Below are 24,783 nucleotides of genomic sequence, written 5' to 3' on the forward strand. Positions count from 1 at the left end.
CTCGCTCGGCCGGGGAGCCGCGGACCGGGGATGCTGGGGTCCTCCCCAAATGTGGCAGTTCATCGCCAGAAAAACCACACATTTCCACCCTGTCTCTGCATCTTCTGCATCTCCTTTCCTTCTGCTGGAAAGCGGCCAGCAAGATCGAGGGAAATAAAACCATCTCTCCCCCTCTCCCAGTTTCTTGGGTTGATCCAGAGCCCGTTTCCTCTGTGTAGTGACAGATCCTAATTTCAGAAAGTTTTGGGAAGGAGGTGCAGCATAGGCGTCCGAAAAGGAACTGCATCTTCAAAGCCAGAGGCTGTTTTTTTGCTGTTTTGGGGAAATCCATAGCTGGTTTAACTAGCAGACCCCTCCTGACTTCAGAAAGGCTTTGCTGGTCTCCACATACTGCTTAATCTAACACCCCCATGCGTGGAAAGGATTTCAGCATCAACACTTGCTGCGCTCCAGTGCTCTGAGGGGTTGAGACATTTGTTTACTGGAGCATTAGGCTTGAAAAATGTAAGAGACATGGAAGGAGAGACAGAAAGAGCAAGACACCAATCTCCATAGTCCCTTTGCTGCTAGGCTTGCATGCCATAGCTTCTCAATCTTTTATTTTGAACATGAATTTCAGGTGGGTTTAATCAGCAACCAATTAGAATTTAAAGCTGCATGTGTACTAAAGCCTTTGAGATGTTCCCACAGTTAAAGGGAACATCCAACTTAAATGGAAACAAGTCAGAAACATTTCTCCCACTAAAAGTGGGCGAGGGTACATGCAGTTAGATTTAAGCCCAGAGCCTGTAGATGTTTGGACATGTTTCTCCAAGTTCCCCCTGGATTGGTCCAGTAAACAAAAATCCACCCCACACAGAAGCACTGGACTCCCTCTGCATGTTGTCTTGATACCTAACCCTCATCTTGAGATGGTGGGGGCTCTGTTTCTCATGTACGTGCTTTGTAGATTTTGTCAGTGGCAGCCCAGTGTACTTAACCCAAATTCTCTACTCTCTAAGGAGCCGTGAGCCATCTGATTTGAGAACAATGTGGCTGAAATGCATTATTTCCAATCATCTTCCTTTTAGGATTAAACTGATGCTCATTATTAACATGATATGGCTAAAAAGAGAGGATTATTTCCTAGCCATGCCTTTGGAGATTATAGTTTAAACAATTCTCAACACATTTTACAGTCTTGCTATTATCCAGGCTATACCTTATCCTGTTACCCACGTAAGAAGTAGGCAGACATGCATGCACAGTATGTGAAGTTCACCTGGGGGCTTTTCCTCATGTTTGTTTTTTTTAATTTCACTTGTGAATTAATTTAAAAGTAAAAAGGAGCCAGCTGTTGGGGAAAAAAAAAAACAACAAAACCCACCATACTGTTCCTTCTCAGGGGATCTAGCGACAAAAGTAGATTTGCTAAGATAGGAGGGTTGTATAATGGCTTCGCTCCGTTCCTCTGAGCACAGGGAAGCAGCACACAACGTGATGCAGGGCCCTGGACCTGGGAAGGCTCCAGAGTGAATAAGCAAAGCAGCTGCAAGTCAGGTTTGAAGTGCATTAATGGAAACCATTGCACAGCGTGTGAGCGGGCATTCTCACGTCGTAAGCTGTGCAGAGGTTTAAAAAAAGACAAATAATGGAAGACCTGTGAAAGAAAGGGCAGTGGTAATGTGGAGAGTGACGCGCAAAGGTCTTGCTGGTCGGAAATCTGGAGCCCTGGTCTTTCGCAGTGGATTCAAGCTGCTTTAGAGCAGGTCTTTGCATCTCTTTGCGTTCATTTTCTGTCTTTAAATTAAACAGAGCAATGATGCACTTGCTCGAGCTGGCAAATCACTTGTAATAAATCATTCAACGTATTTCACTCCTCTTCCTGTTTGGCAAACTGTCTAAAGCAAATCGGGATTTTTTGGGGAAGCCATTAGTCCTCCAGGAGGTTTTATTTGTTGACTGATTGAAAGCCAGTCCCAGAACAGAGCGATTGTAACCATTTATAGACTAAGAGCTCAGTGTGAGCAATGGTTCTGCTTGGATCATTGCAGGAGAACATTCGTCCCTGGACTGGAATAAGCTTCCCAGGATGAATATTGGAGCGTATTAATTTAACATCTCTCTTTTTGCAAAAGTCCCTCTATTTGCTTTAAATATTTAAGTTTTAATGGACATTTCCAAGTGAAACTAGATTGTGTGTGAACAGTCAGGTTTCCTTATAAAAAGAAAAATAACTATTCAAACAACACTTGGCATATTTGATTCTTGCTCATACTACTTAACTTGTACCACTTAAGCTTCACAACAAGTAATTACTGATATTCTTCTAGTAATTACAGATTGCTCAGCACAGCACATAATGATGAGCAGGAAGAGCAATAAGTGAGATGTTCTGCAGGGTGTCACCATGTGTCACCACGATCAGTACGGTCAGGCACTGCACATCTCACCTCGTGCCATCGAGATGTGAGCTCTGTGTGGCATCTGATGCTTCATTCTTTAGAACAGGCTATTTCCCAGCTTTGTTTATCACTATCCTTGCAGCTGCTTAAATCAGCCTGTGAATCTGGTTTCTTATATATTCTTCATTGCCAAGCTTGCTTGTTACTTCTGTCAGTCAGGGACGTCTGGTTTGAATATTGGCATCAGCATGGGGTCTGGTAGCAGGAAATAAGTCCATTATAGCCACATTATTTAGGTCTAGTTAACACTTTAACTGGCAGACATCCTCCAAACCACACTGCAGCCAATTTTAGTTTTTTTTCCACATAAATTAAACACCTCTTAAAGCCATCCCCATGTAAGTAAATTCATGTTTTCATGCCACTTCAGCTGGAGGAGGTTTTAAAAGCTACTTCTTGTGGCAGCGACAGATAAGAAAGCTCCGAGGCAGAACGAGATGCTTCCTCTGTTCGCTGGTGGGTTGGTGGGTTTGGCTTCTTCACAGCCTTGCTGTTGGCTCTGGGGCCAGCTCCCCCAAAACAGAACCCTGCTGAGTGTCCCACCCCACCAGGCTCTGCCCTGTGTGCCGTTAGCACCATACACTCTCAGCCCCGTCTTTCAAAAAGGTCTTAATTTTAATGGCCAGGTGGCTGTGCAAATAAATTTTCCTTTATTGCTTCTTGCTTTCTTACCTTTGTACCTCTTTTCTGGAGAGGTCCTTAGTGGACCTGGGGAAAGAGGGGAAGTTGAAAGAAATACAATCCTGGTGCACCATCAGTTCCAGCACACAGAGTTAGGCAACTCCTCGACCTAAAATCTCAGGATTTTAATTGAGCCTGGATTGGGCACACATGCGAGGGGAGCCTGGGTGTGGGCAGCTCTCTGCCACCCTGTAACACGGGAGAGAAAGCAGCGTGTTGTCCCGCTGGCATGGCACAGTCTGTGCTCGGATGGCTCAACTGCAAAATGTCCCCTAAGTTATGGCGAGTGCCTCGGTAGATAGTGTCTGACACATGCTAATGTTTTATTTGCGTGGACAGCTGGTGTGAACCCATTTATTAAAACACATGGCAGCAGGCCCTGAGCCTCCATAAACTGTCACAGCTCCATCAGCTCCAAGTTGCTCATTTGATAGGGCAACTCCTTGGGAAGCTGGGAACTCAGCTGGGAACTCAACTGGGAACTTCTCTGGACCTCCTCACAGATTTGGGTGGACAGCTGCTCCAGTTCTGCTCTGCATCAGCCCACCCTTGCGTGGCTGCAGCTCGCCTATCCCTCCAGATCCCTTGCTTATTATGTTTTATGAAGTCTGCTCATAGTTCAGATGATTTGTAGAGTAAATAACTGTACGTGAAACAACCGCTTGCCCAAGGAGGTCCTCTGCTTTATTTCTTCCTACATTTTTTCTTGTGATGCCTTCGAAGGAATGTGCCAAAGAGCCTCGGGTCTGAAGGAGACGACAAAGAAGGACCAGGCGTTGGAGCTGGGAGACACAAGGCGCAGCCTGGCCTCTCGGCATCCGTTACCACACTCTCTACACACTCTTCCAAGAACATCTATTCAATTCCCATTTGTCTGAGAGGCCCGCAAAGTTAACTCATGCACGATGTTGCAAACACTCCTTTACACTTTCCTCTGGTGAGGAGCACCTCGGTGGGTTGGTGCGATGAGCTTTCTGCCACGACGGCACACGGTCGGTGCTGTGGACGGCAGGGCTCTGCCCACCGGCACATCTGTGGTGCCGTGTAAATAAATATGACAAGCATCTCTCCATAGTACACAAAAATAGCAACCCATAAAACCTAACGGCTGAATTCTCTCCAGGTTTGCTGGAAAATCATATCCAGGATTGGTCAATGGCTTCAGTTCAGGAATCCTGCATTTATACTGATGTTGACTAGAGGAACTGAAGTTGGTTTCTTTTCCTTAGAACACAGCCAAATTCCTACTATGGCTTTTAATAACAGTACTGTTTTAAATCACTCACAGCTCCATGCAGTGATAATTCCACCCATTGGGCCTGGCTGATAAAACTATTTTGGCTGCACACACAGGATCTCTGCCCACCAGAGAAGCCCACGCCGGGGTGCCGCTAACCCCTCCGGCGGCACAACAAATCGGCACCTTTGGGGCAGGACTGTGTCCCACGAAAGGCGTCCCGTCAGGTCACGGTGCTGCCAGCCCCTCGGGTAGATAAGGAAATGAAGATGTTGGTGTTTAAGTGTGTCTGGATCCGTCCCCACAGTAATGGAGACAGACACCCGCCCCAGAGGGGATGCCCATCTGTGGTGGCGTGAGCATCCCTAAAAAGCTGCCTTTTTTCCATGTACTATGCAGAGCACCCAGGGCTTTAATTCAGCATATGCATGATGACAGCCCAGCCTGCCTAATCCCAGCCTGTTTACACTGTAGTCCGTCTTGCAGCTAGATCTAAATTAAATAAGCTCTTGTGTTCATTGCTTTATATAAGCACTCGGCCTGCTGTGTTTTGCCAGTTCTTACATAATTTCTTTTTTTTTTTCCCCCAATTGATTTTAATTCACTTGATTTCCTTTTCCCTCCCCCTTCTCGAGATGTCAGCTGGACATAAAAGAACGAGGAAGTGTGGCCGATCAATTTAGCTCTTAGGTTTTCCTCTTAACAGCAGTTTGTAAAGGCAGAAGAGACGAAGGTAATCTAGTGGTTCCTCTTCCCAGAGGAAAAAAAAAAAACAAAACCTGCAGCTGCCTTTAATCTTCTTCCAGATCATTTAAAACAGCTATTTAATTGTCTTCTCCCTACTTCCCCCTCCTTTCCCTTAAAGGCTTTTACTATCGTCTCTATGCAGCATCTGCTTGAGACTCACAGATGGCACTTTCGCTTCCTGACGTTTAGAAATGCTTCTGTGTCCTGCCCAAGGTGCACGCGATGGGCCGCATCCCACCACGGGACGTATGGGGGGGCAGAACGAGCTTTGGCGGTGTCACCATCGTGTTTTCCCTACTGTGAAATTACTCCTTGCTGAGGGGCACGGGACAGAGGGTGAGCAAAGGTACCTGGAGAGCCTGGGGAGTGTGGTGGGGTCCAGAGCTGACAAGGTGGGGAAGTCTGAGAGTTGTGGCCATCTAGCTCTAAAGCAGATATCATCCCTCCCTTCCCTCACATTAAGCAGATGAAGCTGAGTTACTATATTCCCAATCTGTCTGGTTGCTCTCCAGTATAAGCCACTTGCGCCGTGTGAAGCTGGAGATGCTTCCAACACCCATCCTCCCCGTATCTCCATACCCTGTGTCCCTCTCACAGGGGTGTCAGCACCCTCAGTCTGGCATGGTAGAAAAATGCAGATTATAAATTCTGAGCTTTCCTAGCCTTTTCCCTACTTCTATGCACATGTGAGCACCCTGCAGTTGCTTGTCTGGTGTAACCATCTGAGACCAGTCCAGTCGCAGCTCCTGGCCCCCATCACCCTCTGCAAGAACACATCCAAGCAGGGGACCTGGGCGAGCTGGTCTCCTGGTTTCATGAAGAACTGCCCTTCCCCAGGTGACAAATTTTGCTGCCTTTATTATGGAATTTGAGTTGATATTTTTTAAATTCCCTAACAAAATGGCATCCTTGCTAGTCCCAAACCTCTTTGAAATGCAATTTATGAATTTGATTCATAAGTAGTGCCAGTCTGGCATCACAATGGTTCCCCTCCCCACGGCAGAGGGAGCATGGAGGTCCTCAAGCACGGTTGGGCATCGCTTCCACTTCACTTCCCGGGGTGCAGACGGCACCAAGCACAAGGGCTGCTCCTTGGCAGTGAATGAGGAGTGAATCCTGCAAGGCTGCAGCCTGGAGGGTGGCAGGACGTGCCTTGGAGGATGAGGGACAGACCAACTGCACTTGCATGAGCCCTGCCATGGAAAGGGACCTGAGCGAGACATGGGCATGAGACCACGCGCTGCTCCTCTGCCTGGTTGCAGGCACCAAGCACCCATGCCATCCCCTGCCCAGGCTGGGCTCAATAGCTCCATTCTGTAATTTTGTGTGAGGGTGTGATCACTTGGAAAGGTTTGGGTTTTCTTCCCTTAAATGAAGCTCTTGGGGGAGAGGGCCAGCTAACTCATCGTGCTCCACTAACAGCAGCCCCCACGTTTTGCCTCCCATGGATGCCATTTCTTCTATTCAATTCTTTCTATTCAATTTCAAAGCGTCTTAGGTGTGGGATTAAAAAAAAACCCTGATGATAAATCAGTTGAGCTGATGAATTATTCAGGAAACAAGTGCTTGGGACTGGTTTAGAAAAGGTGATGGTGATGGAGTACTAACCCCGTCAGGGTAGCAGAAATTTCTGAGCTGCTGGTTCCCAGTATTTTCCTGCATTCAGTATCTTTTGTTAAATTTTCCATGGATGGGAGGGAAATAGCGGTGAGACAATTCTATATCCCTATGCCCAAGTGCCCTCCTGGTGCATCTGTGCATGGAAGTTCACCCTCCTCCTCCCTCCCTGGGGTACCAGAAACCTGTGGCTCCCCCCTGCTCCTGCTGGGACAGAGGATGCTGCGGGCAGGGCTGTACCTTGCCGGGGAGCGTTACTCTCATCCTCGGCCTTCGGAGAAGGTACGTCTGATGGGCTGGAGGAGCCGGTCACCCACAGGTGGTTCGAGCATGTGAGATTTGCTTCTCGTCTCCCTTGGCTTTTTCACTTCAATAATTCTCAGTGCAGAGAGTGCGCTGCCGGGCATGGCTTCATGGGGGCTCATTTTCTCCCAGGGAAAAAAAATAATAGAATGAACAAGGTCTTTTTAACTGAGTTTTTTTTGAGAGAGAGAAAGTTCAATGAGGTTTCTTCGAAGCTTTTAAGTTCTCAGGGACTAGAGACAATTGTCAGTTGAAGACAGAAATCAAAGAGATGAGATTTTCCTAGTGGAAATGGGAAACAAAAAAAAAGTAAAAAAAGTAAACTTTCACAAAGTCTTTAGTATCTGAAAGGGGGAAAAAAGCATCTCTCTTATGCAAAGTGCTCATGAAAAACGTGGGAGTACCTCTAAACTGTAAAGCCACATACAGAGCGAAAAGCATATTCAGTATGAGTAAATCAGAGAGGCATCGGAGTGACAGCTAAGCCGGGGGACGTGCCCTGGGTTTGGTGGCGTTGCTTGTGGCCACGTTGCCGGCTCTGGCGGAGCAGCCCCTCGCCGTCCTCGCGGGCAGCCTCCCTGTGCGCCGGCTCCCCTCCGTGATTTACACCCAACCTGTGGATATACATCTCCCCAGATGCTGAACCCTGTGCAGTAAATCTCCCTTTATAAAACCTTCCAGATGTCTCTTTGCCAAGCGAATTCCTAAATATATAAAAGAGGAACAGGCAGCCTAGTCAGGGCTGGGTATATAGCCTCATTTCAGCATTTTCCCTTCTCTTTGAAAAATACCTTCTGGTACTTTCCTGCCAATTATTACTCCCTCTAGATAATAAAGAAGAAATTTAGGGCCACTGCTGTTACAGCCTACTTGCACTCTTGAAGCGAATGGTTTACCTCACTTCGAGAGATTTGTTCCTCCTCCAGAGGAAGTGAAGGAGATTGGCAAACATTCCTTTAGCACGTGGTATGCCCGTCAAGAGACTCCCGGGATCCTGGAAGCTGCCTGAGGACCTTCATTTCAGGGACTCAGGGTGGATCTGGTTTAATCTTTCCATGCCTTCCCACTTGCTGAATGAGCCCAGGAGAGATCATACTTGAGTGCAACACTTCGGATGTGCCAACAAGCCCTGCCTCCCGCCGACACCAGGTGTGTTTGGAACTGTCATATGTTAAAATATCATAAGTTGTCCAGGTACTGTTTCTTTGGGGCCAATGAAAACCCGCTGTCCCTTTGCCTGGAGCACTTGCCTGACTTTTGGAGCCTGCAGGATGGTTTCCATTGCAAAAGAAAGGGCTAACACAAGGTTGTCTTCTCTGATACACACTGGCTTACAGAGCCCGTGCACGGACCTCTATTTTCTGAGCAGGCAGTGGGACTCCAGGAGAAAGTTACAGTCTGTTTGCTCTGGTTTCTGCCATGCAATGGGTGTGCTGGTTGCTTTCACTTCCTGGGCAACTCAGTCCTGCTGATGGGTCCTCTCCTGCCCTTGCAGGCTCAGCCTGACGGATGCTCACCTGCTGCCTCAGCGCTGCTGCTCAAGGCTTTGCATGGTGTCTAGCAGCAGGAGGAGCAATCTCATCCCTTAACCATCTCATTTTCTTCCTCCTTTAGCCTTGAAGAAGGGAGTCTACCAACTTAATGAGCTTCACCCAGACCTGTGGAGCAAAGACCTGCTGCGTATCAGCTATGAACGCTTTGATGCAGGATGGCATTTAGCTCAGCAGACCCCTATTTTTGATCAGGACTCCAAGGAGCTAATTAATACAGTCATTGCAATGCCACATCCTATTAATTGTAACATAATCAAGAACAACGCAGGTCTGCAGTGCTGAACTGAATAAATGTGGTCTCAGTACTTGGTAGGACTGTCATATCACCTTGTTCCCTCGGAGAACTTGTTTAATAAGTCCATAACTATTTGACTATGTTCAATACCAAATTAACCTGCTTTTCCCTCCTATTCTATGATTTTTTGAAAACCATCTTATAAAAATGCAGCTCACACAGCCACTGGGAAAGTTTAGCTCATTACTCGCATCACTCTATTGATTCCTCCTGCAAAGACCTTACATTTAATCCTCATGGGGACAATTTATACATTTTAATATACTTGTTTCATTCAAAAGAGGAACTCATAGAATTGAGTTTCCCTCCCAAAAGCCCACGTTTCGTTTTTTATCACTGTCAGTCATGGGCTTATGACATTGTCTTACTTACTTGTTCCTTAACTCCAAGTGTGTGAAGTGTGATAAAGCACTGTAGGAGGAAGGGGAAATATAGGTTCAGACTAATAAATAGATATTTGACCTCAAGATACAATGATGGGGTGATGTTTATGCCCCAAGCACTTAATAGACTGCAGTCACTAACCCGAGGGACAAACTCTGCCCGGAGCTTGGTCTCCTTCATACCGCTTTGGCAGCTCACAGGTGCTTCCCAGCCAGCGCAGGAGAGCTGCAGGATGGAAAATCCCTCAAAAGGGCAAAAAGATGTTCAGGGATTTGGTCAGAAAGCATATCACAATGCAGCAGCCTAGTGGAGCAGGGCACAGGGCCAGCCTGGTAGTCCTGGTCCAGCCTGGAGACCAAGCCATGCCAGGAAACAAATCCTGTAATACCTGAGGCTCCGAGAGGCAGAGACAAGCTGCGACAGAGAAAGACACTGGGGAAAAGCAGCAATAAAGTAACCGACAAGTTCACTGCCCCTTTGGGGTACACTTTATTTTCTCCCCTGAATGTCTAATTGAATTTTCTTTATTCCCGTCCTCAGCAGTACAAGAGGAGGTACAGGTGCAGCCTCATGCCTGCACCGTTGTCGGGAATAAAATCCATAAGAAGAGCGTGGGGAGTAGGAGGGGAGAGCAAAGGCATCGGGTTTGCGGTTTTGTAGCAGGTTGGTTAAAAATAAGCTAGCAGGGTCTGAAAGCTGCTTAGGGGGTTAGAAATGGATTAGTGAGCTTGGTAGCACCAGGCAGCCAGGAGGGCACAGAAATGTGGTGTGATGTTGCATTGATCGTGTACCTTCCTCCAAATATTTGTGGTCTAATTTGTGTCCTGGGGTGCAGGGACATTTCACGTCCATGCTGCCGCACTGTTTTCTGCCACAGAAACCACGGCTATTCCTGGTGGCTGTTACCAAGTTTGAAGCAAACCAGAATAACCCCAAACCCTTCTCTCCTGCACTCAGATGGTCATGCCCACCTTGCCCTCCTCCAGCCCAGGGTCCAAATCGGGCAACATCCTCCCCCACCATGGAGCAAGGGGGCCAGCACAACTCCCACTTCTTAATAGTTTGCAAACTGCCTGACTCTCTAAAAATTACAGTGCTGGCAGCTGTGCTGCTGCGGCAAGGTTTGCAGGGAGCACGACATTTCTCAGGGTGATGGGTAAGTGTTTCCCAGGACAAAGCCCCAACACCCACTGCCCAAATCTCCTCCTGAATTCAGGCCACTGACTGCTGAGGGGCCAGGTAGAAAGCAGGTGTAGTTTGTGTTGCACGAGCCGAGCCCCTGTGTCCATGCCACCAGCCGTGCTCGCGCCCTCGCTGCTCCTCTGAGCTCAGCCGCAGGCAAGATGTTCCAGGGAGAGGGAGGAGAGCTCGGCCCCAAAGCTCTTCCCCAAAGGGTTTGTGCCGCAGGAGTCATGGTCCCACTGCTGGAACACCCTGTGTTTACTCCAGGGATTTTAATTTTCATCATCAAAAGCTTCAGCTCTTTGACTTCTGTGCAGTTGAACCCATCTATCACTTCATATACTCTGAGGCCAGGAGCCGTTTTCTTCAGTTATTTGCCTAAAATACATGATGAATTCATCTCAGTGCAGTTTAGCACAAACATTTTTTTCCTTATTGCCAGAAGTGCAAGGCTGACTGTGTTGCTATAATTGAGATGTTTATATATCAAATGAAAAGACCGATGCACTCGAGGTATTTTGCTTAACATCAGCTCCAGCAAACCTATACTCTATTCTGCCCAAGCCAAAGTGTCCACAATACAGCCAGCACTACTAGAATTTGGGCTGCCACTACAAACCCCACTAAGGGGGTTAATTGCCCCCCAAAATGAGTTTCTCAGGGCACCAATGATGGAACTTGCCACTACCATTTCCTCCAGCAAGTCAGGCAGCCGACCAAATCTGTATGGTCCACTGTTAACAGCTCTCACGCTTGAGTCTGCAGTCAACAGTGGGACAGTGTTTGACTTAAATATGGCCTTTAATTTATTTATAACTGCATATCCAGCACTCGGTATCATATTTAATGCAAATAACATTAAAGTGAAATCCCCACTGAGAGGCACATTATGAAGATTAACAGCCTGGCTTTTCTATTACTCCAGTTTATACGGTGCTGATTTGTGCTTGGTGCTTTGTAGGCAAGTGTTACGAATATTTGAATCGAGAAATCTACATCTAAGACTGCCATTTTGCAAAAATCAGTGCCTGAAAGCCCGTTTGTGGCTCCATGGCCAAAGGAAAGAGCTGGAGGTATAAAAACCTCTGGGAAATGCTGACATCCAGGTAGGTGAGAAGCTCGAAAGATACCCTCCGCTGGTCACGCAATAGGCCATCTGTGAGGGTTTTATTTCTTTTAATTGTATAGCCCACTTTCCTTTTAAACAAGCGGTCAGGAAAATTAATCTCACCAAGTTTAAGATGACACTGAACATATTCTCATGCCCTGCAATTATCTGGAGCTGTTTTATTCCTTTCTATCTTCATGTGATGAATTTGTCAGGTGTAATGCCGTGGGCTCAGCACCTCATTATGGACATTATAAATAGGTTTGTGTCTGATCTTCTGTCTGGGTCCTTCTCTGTCCCTCCCATCCTCTGGAGAACTGAATGCCCTGCCCAGGTCATTGTCCAAGTTCACTTTTCATGGAGGAGAAATGTGACCAACGTCACATTGTGAAATGTGGCCAAACCCATTAGTAGATGCCAGGACAGGAATCACTTTTGTTTTGCTTTTCACCGTGGACCAGGCTCGCACTCCAGCTCTGCGGAGAAGCTGCTTCGGGCTCCACCATGCTGAATAATGCAAAGGGGCTTTTGCAGGACGTTGGCTCTGCAACTTGTCTTGAGACTTGTTTTGGCATCTGCTCTGCAGGTTGCCATCGAGGTGCAGTTCTGAGATGCGTAAAGGAAAGACACAAAGCTCGGGGTTTTACCTGCTCCTTGGCTATTTCAGGCAGGGGTGTTAGAGTATGCTGCCATGCGGCTAAACAGCTGTGGCTGGGTATATTGGGACCCTCAGCCCCAGCCCCCGTACACTCGGTCTTGCACAAACCACATTACAGGGTGGTGCACGTGCCAAAGAGCTCACAGTCTAAATAATCACTAGAGCAATGCCACTCGTTCCCTGTGGCATTGTACAGGTGCTGGCTCTGTCACTGGTGTACTTGTTGCTCGCTAAAAGATTTCCTCTTGTTGCAGAGGGAAAGGGAAACCTTGCCCCTGCTTTTCTTTAAGAGGGGCCGTGCAATGGTGAGACCTCCTAAGGACAGCTATTGCTCGAGGGCAGTGTTGCGGTATTGAAAGGGAATAACCAGCCCAGCTTTAACTGGAGACAGGTCAACGCAATGGCAGCGTGGCCAGAAACACTGCCTGATCTGCTGGTTGTTTTCCAATAGCATCCTGGAGCCAAGCAAATATAATTTATTTTTTAGTGTCTAGTGAGAAAGGGGTTTCGTTTGAAGATAGAGCACCAGCAGCTACAATAGCTATTTTTCTGAGAGTCAAAGAAAATGGCAGAAACCTATTAGATCTTATAGCTCACCACTAAACATGCTCTGCTCAGGAGCAGCAAAAAGCTCGGAGAATTTCCAGCAAGAGCTCCATTAATGGTTGCATTTTCCCTCGGTTCATCACCAAGCCAGACTTCGTAGTCTGGTACAACATGTATCAGGGCAGTGCTTCCAGTGAAAATAAAACCACCGTTATCCAAAGAAATGGACTTTTAAAAGGGGCCAGGGCAGAGAGGTGGTAATAATAACAAAACACAAAGAGGTCGCAGCTCCAGGCACCCAGCTGCCCAAGCTCAGCTCCCAACCACAAACCCACCCCACCTGCCTGCACCCTCCCTGCACCAAATCCTTTCGGGTCCTGTCGGTGCTTCCCACGGTCTTGCCCTGTTTCACCGAGGTTTCAGCTTGGTGCAATCCCTTCGCAACCTGCTCTTTAAATTCACCCTCTCTAGGGTGGCTCCCCATTGTGTTAAGGGAAGGCTGGGGGCTAAAGGAGATGCTGGAATCAAGAGGAGTATTTCAGGTTACAAGCATTGACAGGGCTTTAGGATAGAGTAGCTGAGCTGTGTCAGAGGAAGCTACTCTGCTCCTTTATAAGAAGGCACAGGCATCTGCTTTGCTAGTGATATTAATGCTAGGGGTCCTCTAGGAAAAGAGAAGATGAAGGATGGCAGGAGCTATTTATTTCGAGAATGAGATGCCAGGTGCGTTACTGCTTGCCAGCTCTGTCTTTTCCAGCAAATGAGGTCTCCCACCCCTGTCACTCCCTGCCTAGCCCGAGTTCCTCTAAAAAGGATTAGAGAGATGCGATCTGCAGGGAATGGCTGCATCACAAGGAGACGATGCAGGTCTTCCACTTTCATGAATGCTTCTCTTTTCCCTCTTCCCCCCATTTTATCAATGGAGATGTTTCAGGAAAGAATACCACATATATAGTGATGTTACAGCCAGAAATAAAGCTGGCTTGTGTCTGCATTCCTTTGAAACAAGTGTGTTTGGGAAAGGGAAAATTGTAGGGCATACTGTAGAGGTTTTCTCGTATCATGTAGTGCTGTGTTAAATTCCATCCCTTAAATATCGCCCAGGCAAAAGTTGCTTTTAAGGACCCTCAGGGGCTGCCCCCCTTGTTGCGAGGTTATGTCTCCTTGCTCTTGCACAAAACAAGTTCAAATAATGTTTCTGTTTTCTGCTCTGAAGGTTGCCGGTTTCTTCCCCATGAAATAATGGAAAACTTTGTTAAACTTATCAACTATTTAGGGAAAAACGTCATTTACTCAGTTTCAATTAAAACAAAAAACCCTAAAGCAATAAAAAACCCACTGGCAGCCTGTAAAAAGTAGAAGCAAAGAGACAAGGGCAGAAACAGGGCAAGAAATGACTGTTTTATGTACCTCCTGCTGGGTGGTGATAGAAGAGGGCTTTGTGCCTGCAAAACAAAACTGGTTTTCTGTTAAAGCAACTATTGACTCAAACTCAACAACTGCAGCTGTAGCTTTGCACAGAAGCTGTATGCCTGCGAACAGATCGACTTCCTCGCATCTGCTCGCCCCAGCTCCGCCGGTGCCCCTGCCTCCGAGCTGAATTCAGCTTTTCTCAGGAAAGACAGGGACCGCTCTCCCTTGGTGCTGTAAATCAGAGACGTGCCTTCAAATTCAGAAAAAAACCCAAAACATTTCAGGTGATTTTTCAGGAGGAGGAGCTGGTTTGGGTGTTTTGCATGACTTTTCCTGTTTCCCAGTTTACGGGGCTGGACCAGCGTGGCTGTGACGGGTGACTTTTGCTGGGGCTGTGTCTGACGGGGTGCAATCCCTGATTTTCCATGCGGATTTGCACTAACGCCTTTCCTGAGCCACGCTCGTGACAAAGGAGAGCAGCTTGTTTTTAAGGCCACGCGTATCGATCCAGCTGTAGAGATTATTTTGACTTGTGGCCTGTGGGTACTGTTAATACAAAATTGAAGCGCAGCTGAAAATCTTCTGGGCATTAATTCCTTTTCAGCAATGGGCTTCTTTCCTCTCTGGGAGGCTGGTCCACACCCCGGTGCCTCACACTAAAGGAAAACCTTAACAGTTAGCAGATTGCCCTCTATTTCCGTCCTACAAATCTCACACAAGCCCATTTGCAAAACCTGCTTGTGCCGCACGGAGCCATTGCATCGACCGACTGGCTACTCCTCTTCAGACCCAGCATCCCCTTAGGAGCGGTGCTGCTCTCCTGCCAAGAGCTAGCCCATGTCTGGGGCCTTTCAGGTCAGTGTCTCGGCAGCAGGGAAACCACTGAAGTGGAGAATGGGTCTTTCTGCCTGGCTGCTTTCACTTCTAAGCAGACACCAGTCCCGAATGCAGGGTTGGTGTCGCAGCGGGGCGAAGCTGGTTTCCTTCCTCAGAGCTGGGTGAGCCCGGTGCTTCCAGCATCAACCCCGTATCGGCTTGCCAAGGCTGCTTTTATTGCGCATGTGTGTTACACCAACATATCTATTGGCATAAATCATGGACCCGTGGTGAATCGACAGGGGAGATTCTTGGGAATCCCTCAAGAACGGGATTGGCAATCAAAGACCCCTTGGTGAAGGGCTGTGCCCAGTGCCCCGGGAGGCTGGTGGGGAGAAAATCCCCCACCCTTTCCAGGAATGAACCTGATGAAAATTATTACCAGCAAACATCAAGGAAGAAGCCATGAAACATGACTTTCCAGGCTGGGACAGTGGTCGTTTTGACAGAGTTTTCATACCTTCATTCGATATTCCATTGAAGCTTCGCTGGCGATAAGCGATCTCATAGAAAACAGGGGGTTTGTGTCCAGTCACAAAGAATGAATTGCAGACTGCTGAGGAAAGCAGAGTTGTTATCCAAGGAGACAAGAAATTCAGCTGAAAATAAGCATGGCTTTTTAATTTATAATTCTAGCTATGACTTGTCAGAAATCTGGCTCCAGCCAAGCTGATTGGCCTGGAAATGGGGCAAATCAGCAATGAAATGTGCATTGGTCACCCCTAAGAAACCAGCTCGTTCCAAGACTTAATCACAAAATGCTTCCAGCTTCTCCTTCTGCTCACAATGTAGCATTCAACAAAAATGGGATGTTTTTTAGGAGCACATGATTAAGGCAGTAATGTAGATATGAAGGGAGGCTGCTGCCCTGCCAGCCTCTCCCAGCTGTTGGGTAAAGTTTCATGTTTAAATTGTTTTAAGGTGAATGAGACAAGCTTGCCTGGAGCACCAGCATCAATCCCATAGCGAAAAGGAACCGATTAAATAAACAGAGATCTCCCTGTTATTAGTGCTGTTTAGATAACTTTGAAATGCTTATTATTCAAAGTAAATTAATTACATAAGCTTTTTCCCTATTTTTGGCTCAAGAAGGAGTCAGTGAATTTCCTTTTTCAGAGCAGAACATTTGTGCTTTTTACCATGATTCAGGGAACAGTTTTGTACTTTGAAACCGGTGTGCGGATGATTCACGGTGACACATATTGTGTTGGCAACGGGCCTCGTCTGGAAAGCCTCGATACGCCGTGTGGTCCGGGCTGTGCCTCTCCAAAATTTGGGCTTGCAGCTGCAGTGACCCTGGGGGAACCAGCTACGAAGGGATTGATCCCTGGACCACACCAGAGTGCAAGTTAGCATCAGAGCTGACTAGGGCAGCCTTTCATTACCTTTTCATTAGTTAGAGTACATCCTTGTATTTGTTTCATAGGTCACTTTACTTCCAGTTTTTCCTTTCTTTTTTTCTTTTTTTTTTTTTTTTTTTTTTTGCCAGCTTCATACACGCAGTAACTTCATTGCTTAGCCCTGGGCAGTGATGAGGGTGACCATCTCCGAGCCGTGGGTACCCACTGCTGCTCTCTCTCTTCCTCCCCATTCCCTGGCCAGGGACACGAGCCACATTGGCAATGTGACCCAGCTCCTCTTTTCATCACCACGGCTCCATGTCGGGCCGTGTTCTGGCACACCCAGATTTGCATCATGGTTTATGTCCTGTAACACTGTGGGCATCATCTGGTTTGGAGCTGTGGGGCTTATTTTTCTTCTTTTTTAATGCAAGACAGGTAACGTGGCAGGAAGGGTCGGAGCGTGGGCTGGGTCCGCTCCCCAGAAGGCTGTCCTTGCTGCACTGGAAGGAAAGTCGTTTCCCACCCTAGTTGTCCCTGGTTTCTAACACTGTAAGTGAGAAGAGACACGGAGTGGTGCAAAAAGTGTTGTGGAAACTGTGCTGTTTAGCTCTCCTTTTAGTGTGTTATCTATCAAAGTAATTACATGTGGCTCAGGAACCTCAGACTGCTGCAACAATATCATTCTCCTGTAGCTTTTCTATTTCCATCTAATTAAAACATTATTGTTTCATTCATGTGAGTTTGCATTTTAAATAAGGAGATAGGGACAGAGCGGCTGATTGGTAACTTATTCTCTGCGTGGGTAAAGATAAGCATTAATCACCCTGTCATGCTCATGCTTTCTCTTTCCTTATGCATCTCAGACATCAAATTGCGAATAAAGGGGAGAAAAAGCCTGGGTCTCGATGACACTCGATTTGTTTCCTCCGTTGGGTCTCAGGGAGGGACGGTGACATGCCCTTGCTGGCTGCTGGGGTAGTCGCTGGCTTCACATGAGCTGCATTTTGAGGAGCGAGGGAATTTTCATCCCGAAACGAAGCTCTGCTTTGGAATTTAATGTGCTTCCATCTCCTGTTCCCTTTAATTTTCATTACATGTTTTATCGCTGCCATGCGCCTGCCTCTTTGGTGTGTCAAGGCAGCGGAGGGAGGAGAGCGAGACCGGGTGTCTATGCAAACAACCCTATCAGAAACATGATCTGAAATAATCTCCCTAAATAATGCGGCGTGGCTCAGCAGCCCCTTTCTCCCCTCGTATGCCACGATTTGCTCCCAAAACGGCCGGCATGCAGCATGCACACATCCACACCACCCTTGGGAGGCTCAGCAGCCTCAGGCTCCATCGCCCTTCCCCACTCCCTGGACACAAGGCACATCAGCCACAGTGGAGATGATCGATGGAGATCTGGGCACGTTAAATGGGAGCAGAGGTGCAATACTCAACACGGCTGAGTTTTGAGGTGGGGAGCTGGGGTCTGATCATTTAAAATCTCCCCTGCTCCAGGTGTTTCTGTAGCACGTGTGCTTTTGTAGGGTATTTTTAGCAAATTTAAGTTTACCAGAGGTCACAGAGAAGTAGAGCACAGCATCTGGAAGTGCTGTCATTCCACTTCCAGTCTAGCAGGAGTAACACATTGACTTATTTATGAGCGCAGTCAGCTCCCTTCTCTCTGTGTGTAACAATCTGCTTTAACTCTCCCAGCACAGAGACATAATTTTATTGTCAACAATTCTATGTTGTTAATAAAACCTTAAAGCAAGTTAAGCAAGATTCGAGGGGAATGGAAATGTTCCCAGATACTATTATTTTTTTCATTCTTTCCAAAAGATCCCACTCTTTCACTGTCTAAACCAACGAACAGCAATCACTGCTCTGGCCAAAAGGAGGGGCAGGAAATTATTTTTCAAAGCATGCAGACTGCTGGATAAACCCTTGGTCCCAGCAATCCCCAATGGCTGTGCAAGCCTTTGGGTGTTAATGCCATGCTCACATTTGTCAATTTTCTCCTGTTTCGGATCTAGCTCCATCTTCTACCTCGGGAGAGGGACTGGCAAGAGGGCAGCATCTCACCAACACTGGCAATTCCCAGTTAGCTTTCCTTCCGTCTCTTCTGAGCTGCACCAACAGCCCTTCCTTGCAGGAGTAAAGGAGCCTGCGCGCACAGCAAACTTCAAGCAATTAATTAGATCTTGCAAGACAACATCGAAACATTTTGTGCCCAGTAGGAGAAGCTTAATCTGTTAGCTGGAAAATGCCCGTGTCAGGAGTGACTAATCTCAGCCCAGATGATACCTGGAAAATGAAGATATTTGATGCTCCCTGCAGAGAAAGATCCATCAAAATGGCAAGAGTTGTTCAACAAGCATGAAGAGGGAGAGTACGAGCCATGACAGCACTATCTGGCTTATTTATGTCATTGTGTTATGTCGTTGTGTGTTGATGCTATTGGGAGATGTCTGGGAGAGGACATGGGGAGAAGTGTCCCTGGCCAGGCTGCCCTGGGCGTATCGCAGGCTCCCACCCGTGTCCTCCAACCCTGCAGGACCTTCTCTGGCGCTGTGATTGTAGCAGCTCCGAATATTTTATTCCAGGCCCAAATCAGAGCTTGCGTGGCCAAGGATGAAAGATCAGAAGCAATAGGGAGGGGAGGCTGAAAAAGAAGCTCACAAGAGAAGAAATTAGGGCTGCCCACGCTGTGAGGGCTGCCCGTACTGTGCCTACCTGTCCCTTGGTAGGTGTGCGCTGCTATTGCAGGCTGTGACCGCTGGGACTGGGTGACTCCTGCCTGGTGCCGAGCTCTACCCTGAGCAGATCCTAAGTCTGCCCAGACCTCAGTGTGGCCTTGCATAGCCAGGGAATGAGGATTCACCAGGACCTCTTGGGGTCCCACATATCCTCTTAATTTTTACCTTTTTTCCTGGCCATCCTTGATGAGTTTTGGCCATCAGAGGGTTTTTTCAAGACAAGACCAATATCCTTCCAATATCCTTCAGACCAATATTCTCATTTCTTTAGCAGTCAGAAGGGTTAGTTATTGTGTGACACAAATCAGAGACTCTGTGCCATGGCTGTGTGAGCCTTGCCTTCCCCCAAAGGGAGGAGAGCCTAATCTGTGCAGGACAGCGAGCTCAAAAAACAATGATGAGCATCAGAGATACTAATGACCAAGCATTCATAAGCTTTTTCTAATAACCTTAGTAATTTGCTAAGAAGTCTTCCCTGAGCTGGGTGGCAAGTGGCTGTGGCTGGAGAGATGCTAAGAAAGGAGGATTGCAGCAAAAGGTTGGGTTGGTGCCTCTTCCCATCTCTAAGCATTAGAAGTGTGTTGAAATTTTAGGCACTGTGGCCTGGTCCCCGTCCTTTGCACGTGTCTGGTACAGTGTTTAGCATACTCAAGGCCCACTGCAAGATGGATTATTGCCTTAGAAAAAATGGTGTTACTCTGCTGAGGTCAGTTCACATTTCTGTGATGCCACAGTTTATACCTGTTGGGGATCTGTTCAAAATGCTCCTCAGCTCAGAAATAATGAATCCTCCGGGCACGTATCACATCCTTCCCTGCCTTACAGACAAGGGAGCTGGTCCAGATAGTTGGAGGCCTTTGCTTGAGGCTGCGCCTTGCTCATGGCAGAGCAAGCCCAGACCAGCCCGCTCTTTCCATGTACCGCAGGCTTGTGACTTGTCTTGTGGTTTTCCTTGTGACTGCTTTTCATGTTCATCAGCTGTGTTTTAACTACAGAGGCTATTTCCTGAACTTTGGGAGCCAGGCGGTCATCTGCCAGAGGTAACTGGTGCTTTTCCAGCAGCTGGCTAGAAGGAAACCCTGTTTGCACACCAATCTTCCAGTGGCCTTTAATTTTTTGGTCTGCTGGAACTCGGAAAAGAATAAAAATACCTGAGTGAAGCTCCATTGCTGCTTCCTGACATAAAGATGAGACATAATCACCTCTGGTTTGATGAACTGGCTGCTTTCATGATCCAGTGTACCTACTTCATTTAGAAAGTGGGGGATCTCTGTGCTTCCATCATTCATCGATTGACAGAGTCTGCAAACAGAGCAGTATGGTTTTGCCATTAATTACAATTTACGAACACTTTGTGTTAGATGAAGGGACTAAGTGGAAAGGGCAGGGAATGACTATGTTCAGAGCTACAGGGACTGCCCATCCAGCTATAGCACAGACCCAAAAGCTGGTTTGAACCTAGCTGGATATAGGTGTCCCACTCTCACCCACTCGTTTCTCATGTGCACCAAATTAGATGAAATTCCCCAATAAATTATAATGTAGAAAAGGTTTTGTAATGAGCTGTAAAATGTTCATAAATCACCAGGAAATGCTGAAGTAACATGGCATGAGTTTTTTTATAAAGTAGCACACAAGCGACATGGCAGCGTAATGATCTTTAGTTTCATTCCATATAAATTATGGGGCCTAATACAGCCCAGGATATTCAGGGCCCCTCACCAAGACAGACTGCTTCCTCCTCCTTTGTTTCAGTCCAGATGAACTTTCTTCCTTCCAGTACCAGATTTTTATTCTTTTTTTTTTGTGGACAAAATACTCTGAAGGCGCTGTTGGTTCACCTTTGAAAACAAGGTTGTCTTCTTGTCACAACCTCTGCACCCAAATGCTGAGCCTCACAAAAGCACTGATGTTTTGGGAGAAATCTTGACCTTCTGTATGACATTAGGAGCCTGGAAAGATGTTGGATAAGCAGGATCCAGAATGAGGTCAGAGCAGGTGGATGACCTCAATGGCACGCTGCATAGAAATAAGGCACGAAAAGCTGGAGGGGAGTCAATGTACGGGGCCGTGAAGACCTGCGACATCCACCTGCAATGTCCAATGAAGTTCTGAAGTCTGATGGTGGGTTTTCTGCCTGAAGTGGGCACTGTATTTGTGTTTATGGGGATGCCAGCCTGATTTCATTGTTGAGATTTTGATGGTACATCAGACAATGCTTGCCATGCATATGAACGGTCCAGAGCTGGTTAGTTGAGACTGTCAACCGTCAAGACAAGCTTGGCTGAAAAGCCAGAGACTCTAAGCTGAAATGTCCTTGTGCTTCATCAATATAATTATTTCCATGAAAAATGCCGGTTCTTACTAAACAATTGCCTGTCATAATTGTCTCTAAAGCTGTCATTACTAAGGAGTCAGCTGTCACTTCCACAGATGTGCTTCTGGAGATGTTTCTGCCTAATTCTAATGAAATTGCCCAGCAGAACATTGCTACAGAATACAGAGATAGCCCTGGGGTGCAGAGGAGGGTGATACATCTCTGCCCTGGCTTTCCCCAGATGCTGGTGTGGTCTCTCCAGGCTGCTGCGACAGGAGAAGCTGATCCTCCCTACTGTTCTTACTCATTCTTTAGTGCTTGTCACAGGAAAACTGGGGTCGAAGACTGTGGATGCATCTGCCCATGGCAAGAGCTGCAGTCCTGCTTCCAGCGCATATGGGCTGGAGACACTATTTCTCCTTCATCCTCTCTTTCCACTGGAGACGTTCCTCCTGCACTTGGGAGAACAATGGGGTTTGAGGTTTCATAGTGAAATAACTCGTTTTCAAAGGGAAAAAATGTGTTTGGGTCAAACCAAGAAGAAAGAATTAAGAAATTTATCAGGGATGAGATAAACAAAGCAAATAATTTGGGGTTGACCTACAGCACTTTGTTTGCAAGTAAAACATCTAGTTTGAGCTGAGGTGAATCACCTTGCTTCATTTTTGGCTAATAACCCATCTTTTTGTTCTTTCTTTTTTAGTTTAGGACAATTCTGAAATAAAACAGAAGTTCAGCATGTTTTTTTATTTAATATTTTGAAATGAAATGTGTTAGTGTTTCCAGGAGAAGACAAGTGTTTATTTGAAAACACTGAAATAGTTCAACATTTCCCCCCCTTTTTTTTGTCGATACTGTTGTTTGAATTATAACATGAATCCTCAAGTAGCTTTTTGGTTTCTTTCCAAGAATTCATTTTTCATCAGATTCACCATTCTCGGAAGAAGATGAGCTGTCTGTAACTGCTGTATACTTAAACAAGGGCAGAATCCTGTACCTCCAGGCTTGTAACTCCCCATCCTTTTGCATCAGCCTTCACCTGGGTGACTTGTGTGAGCTGCTGGAGCTTGAACCAGGGATCTCCAGAAGTGAGAGCACAGTGTGTTGTTACCACTTGCTTTAGAAACGTCATTCTGTAGGAGGGGGCCTTTTGCAGCGAGGGTGCGTATGGCAGCTACTCACAGGTGACAACACGGGTATAACAAGCTTCAAGGGGCACAAAATTTGCCCTTTCACTTAATCATGGCAATTAGGACTGTTCCAATTATTAGAAACTCCTTACAGGACAAAGCCATTTTTCAGTTGTTTTTATAACTTGTTTTCCTGCATCTGCTCAATCTCTGTACTTTTCATTACCTTACGACAGCGTGTAATACATCCTTATATGCCCAAAGCTTTTAAATTCTCCTAATGGATCTTTCTGGTTGTATTTTTCATACAGCTTTCACTGTCTCACTGCACTGAGCCAAAGCATGTCTGATTTAGCTTTACCAACACTGAGCCAGGTTCCACTTCTTTTAAGCATTTTAATTAATGCATAATAAATAAGTAAACGTAGACATAAATTGTCCCCTAAAAGTGAGGCGCAATCTTCTTGGCATTCTCTCTTGATTCATTTTGTTTAAAGTATCTGTCTTCCAGTGTGTCTTTTTTTCAGTCTGCTTGTGTTCCTTCACTGCTAAAAATCAAATGTTTTTCCATGTCTGTGCCAGGTATATACCAGGGAGATCCTGGAGGAAGAGTATTTAATAAGGTCTCCAATAAGCTCTAAATACAGTAATCCAAATAGCACTCAAATGGCTGGTGCCTCTCCCTCTTTATGTTTGGTTCAGGCTCTTCATTTTTGTTCTCAGGTTGTGAGACTGACTGTATCATTAAAGATCAGACAGAACCTTTTTTTTTTATCTATATGATCCCTGCTTTACCAACAGCTGTGCAGCAGACCAGAACTTCTGAATGCCTTTTCGACAAGCCCCAGACAGGTCCTTGCGTGTGAAACGTTTTGATGCGCTCAAATTCGGTTTGAACTCTACCTTTAGAATTAAAGCTGGTCCTGGTATCACATGCACACGTTTATACAAAAAGCCATTTCTTCATGCAAAAGGAGAAAAGATCAGAGAAGGTGGTTTCAAAATTACCCTGAAAGAGCTATTGCAGAGCCAACAGCCTTGGCCGCTTGTAGCAACTGCAGCTGCAGAGACCTGGATGTACTGCCACCGGTCTGGGGCGAGTGAGGTGTGACCTGCACTTCTCAGCTCCCTCGTAAGAGCTGTAACTCTGATAAAGTGGTCAAAGTTGGCATAACCCTGTCATTGTAGCTATGCTTTTCCAAATGAAACAATGCAAGAAATAGAAGGTGAAATGAATAAGAGCTGTAAGTAATGGAGAAGAGAGGTATTTTCAAGAACAGGCTGGGTACCCTCAGAGGGGGATTGCAGTGTGATCGGGGCTGGGAAGTTGCAATATGAACAAACAAAAAGGACTATCAATTAGAGTTGGATTTGATGAGAGAGAAATGAAGGTAACCAGCAGCAGACCCTGTAAGATTCAAATGGTCAAGGAAGACAATGAGAGAAGGCAGGAGAAATGCGCCTGGATGTGGAGGTGTCTGGATGTGGGTGACCCAGCTGTGGTGCCTTGTCTGTGTAAGCAAGGAGAAGCAGCATGTCTAAAACATCCCCAAAGGAAAACATTCGCAGCAGTGATAAAGTGATGCACAGCAAATCCTCTGGGCTGGCTGAGATCTGGCTCTGCTTTGGCAATTGTCCTCTTCTCTGTCACTCACACGCTGATTGTAAACAACAGCCCAGCAGGGAGTTGAGTCTTGAGAAAGTTTAATTTCTATCTTAAACAAAATCAAGTGATGCCTCCTTGAGCTTGTAATTCAATACAAGCTAAATGGAGCGAGTGACTCGCACTGGTGCTTCCCATTCCCATTCCCACCAGCTTTACCCGCAGTGCTTTGCCTTTACCAGCTCCATTTAACTGCAGCAGAAGTTAAAGGAAGCATTTACATCCTTGCTGACACCTATTTTTGAAGACACTTAAAAGATAAGAGACAGTCAAAAGGAAAATGTGCTACCACTCTTCTTGCTTTGCCCACAATGCCACCCCTGCTGAGCCCCGCTTGCCCGAGACATTATGACCCATTGCTTCATGAGAGAGATCAGAGTTCGGTGTAAAACAAGCACTCACCTTCGTTCTTGCCCACGCTGTTTTAAAATCCCTCCTCCTCCTTCAGCACTTTCAGTGCCAGTGGAATAATTGTGGACATGGATGTTTTGATTTCCATGACTTGGTTTCAGAGTTAGCAACATAAGGCAGTTAGAAGAGTC

General features: G+C 46.5%; 1 protein-coding gene across 1 annotated transcript in view; it reads left to right on the forward strand.

Moving 5' to 3' along the window:
* The window catches only part of NTSR1 (neurotensin receptor 1 (high affinity)), a 59,703-nt gene that overhangs the window by 1,128 nt on the left and 33,792 nt on the right, over positions 1-24,783 (forward strand). The window lies entirely within an intron of this gene.

Source organism: Pygoscelis adeliae, unplaced genomic scaffold (assembly GCF_000699105.1).
Source record: "Pygoscelis adeliae isolate BGI_AS28 unplaced genomic scaffold, ASM69910v1 Scaffold286, whole genome shotgun sequence".
Taxonomy (NCBI): domain Eukaryota; kingdom Metazoa; phylum Chordata; class Aves; order Sphenisciformes; family Spheniscidae; genus Pygoscelis; species Pygoscelis adeliae.